This window comes from Furipterus horrens, unplaced genomic scaffold, assembly GCF_987537825.1.
Source record: "Furipterus horrens unplaced genomic scaffold, mFurHor1.1.pri manual_scaffold_2, whole genome shotgun sequence".
NCBI lineage: Eukaryota > Metazoa > Chordata > Mammalia > Chiroptera > Furipteridae > Furipterus > Furipterus horrens.
In genome coordinates, this window is record NW_028327172.1 from 63,166,934 (window position 1) to 63,169,424 (window position 2,491).

The following is a 2,491-nucleotide window of genomic DNA, read 5'->3' on the forward strand; positions in this document are numbered from 1 at the left end:
TGGCTCGTCCACCCACACTGAGCACAGCTCCTTCCTCCACTCCTTTGAGCTTCTCTTGTATTCTCATCAAGAGATCCTCAGGAACTTTGTTGAAACTCTGGCCAATTTCACTAATGACAAGAACACAAAGGCATTAATGAGGCAGATCATTTCAAAGAGCCTCGGGAATAGGAAAATCTGAACAACTGACGGCTCTTCCTAAAATACTGCTCACCGGAGACTGCGTTCCTGGTCCATCCGCATTCAGAGTGAAGTGGAGCTCAGTTTCATCCCCAGCCCCTGCTGTGAATACGAAGCTTTCCAAGGGTTCATGGTCCAGTCAAACAGAGGATCATACGGGAGGACCTAGAAAGGAGAACATACGTGTTAGAAGAACAAAATGCAACTTGATGACGTATTTAGTAACAGTAGGAACAGTATTATAAAACTAATAGAGGCCAGTCATATGGTAGTTGATTGGGGGGAGGGACAAACTTACTGCACGCACAGGCTTCTTGTTTCTTTGTGGAGGAACCTACAGTAGTACGAGGCTCTGGGCTTCTCACCCCATTCTGAATGAATTCATTCCCGGGCCACTGTTCGGGGCAGTGACATCCCTCGACTCGTGTTTCCTTATGTGGTGAAACTGATCTATTAAAAGGAGATAAGCACTAGTCACTTTCTTTCTCCTCTCTCCCTGTGCTGGGTAAGGGCATTTACATTGCAGGCCCAATTCTCACGCACGACGCTAGGCTAGGCTAGGCTATGAGTGTGACAGCACTGGCAACCCTGTTGACCTCACTCCTGAGTCTTGTTCTCCAAGAGTTTTAATAGTAGCAACCTGACATTTTGATCTCTATCCTATTCCCATTCCCAAGGCTCTTCTGTGGGTTTTTTTTTTTTTTCCCTCTCTTTTTTTCCCCCTCAATTAGTTCCAACTTTGAGTGAAGAGAAAAAGGTCTAACTTATTGAAAGCTCCTCAAAACACAAGGTCTAGTGCTGTGGTTGGCATCTTAAGTTATACATGGAGAAACATTTCAATACCAAAATAACTGGTATGGCCAGAGCAAGTGGCTTGACATCACAAATTTTAGTAAGGGAGGTCATGAGGGATTGATGACCTTGACAATTCAGAACAGCTAACTGCCTCTGCTGTTTATAAGCACCAACATTTTTTAAAACGTATCTTAGCAAGTGCTTACCACACAGGTCTTAATAAAAACTGAAGACTCAATTCTAGGTATGAGGGACGTTGCAGGATACTCCAGCATTATAAAGTTAAGAACGCTTTTTTTACTGATGGCTTTACTGCGTTTCCCAGCAGGTCTTCGGGCTGAGACTGTACAATGTATTTAGCATTACATGTTTAATGTACTGAATCAGCAGTACCAAAATCTGGTGTCTGTTTATGCGGTTCTGAGCGTCCTCCAGGCCCATTAAAAAGTGTGGCGGGACCGACTGTGAATATAAGTGGTTTGTCCACAAGTTCAGGGCCCCTATGTGATTTCAAGTTGAGCAGTGACATGGCTTTAGATTTCAGAGATCCAAACCAGTTTCACCGCCAAAGGAAGGAATCTTTTACTAATCAACTAATGAAAAGGAATGAAGGCCTCAATTATAAAGAGATTCTATGGTCTTCTTGGGTTGGAGTAGAGAAACAACGCAAAGTATTTCCAACCCAAGGACGTGTGTTAGGAATCACATATGCAAACTCTAAAATCAAGAAGGAAGTGAATTAAAAAACATACCGCAGTCTTACCTGTTAGAACAGAAGTGGCTGAGAGAAGACAATACGGGAAGAGAGGCCGATTAAGCTGGAGGAGGGTGTCTCAGTCCCGGCGCTGTGCACCTTTTGGGGCTGGACTGTAGGGCACGGTGAAAGCTGAAGTTCCAAAAGGAAGGCCAGCTCGCTTGGCCGGGATCAGGTATTTGCAAGGTCTTGCCTGGCCGAATACGAGGGCTGGAGCCACGCCGGCTGGAAACAGCAGGAGCAGGGGACATCCTGACTACTAGGTTAGAGCAGGAGCTACTTGCGAGATATCTGAGAACTTACTTTTTTTGATGTTATTTGTTGTGTTTATTGTTTTACTTTTTGTCTTGAAATGAGTTTGCGCAGCCCTGACGAACTGGTGCCGCGAGTCGGCTGGGCATCGTCCGGCAAAGTGAAAGGTCATCCATTGGATTCGCGGTCAGGTTCAGTCCCCAGGCGGGCTGCATTCTAGATGTCCCCCATGATCCCCAGCCTGGCCCACCTGCACCCAGCCCTCGCTCCCCCTCCCCTGGCCTTCCCCACACTATTTCCTGTGATGAACTGGGCCCATCGCTGCTTTCTCCATCATCACTTACAGCCAGTGCCACCGCCTTTGGGAAAATGCAGTCATGTATGTCATATTTACAGATTCTAGAGGCATCTAATCACTCAGGTCAAAGGATGTCTCACTCATTAGCGGGACTATACAAAAGACTCCTAGGGCAATGAAGCAGGTTTCACTCGGTGGCATAAAAGTTTGCT

General features: G+C 46.1%; 1 long non-coding RNA gene across 1 annotated transcript; it reads right to left on the reverse strand.

Moving 5' to 3' along the window:
- Nucleotides 1-242: 242 nt before the first annotated feature.
- Nucleotides 243-1,941, reverse strand: LOC150018694 (uncharacterized). The gene is made up of 3 exons (XR_016509222.1): nucleotides 1,739-1,941; nucleotides 546-630; nucleotides 243-345 (listed from the first exon to the last, which is right to left on the reverse strand). It is a non-coding gene; the product is annotated as an uncharacterized LOC150018694 (long non-coding RNA).
- Nucleotides 1,942-2,491: the final 550 nt, after the last annotated feature.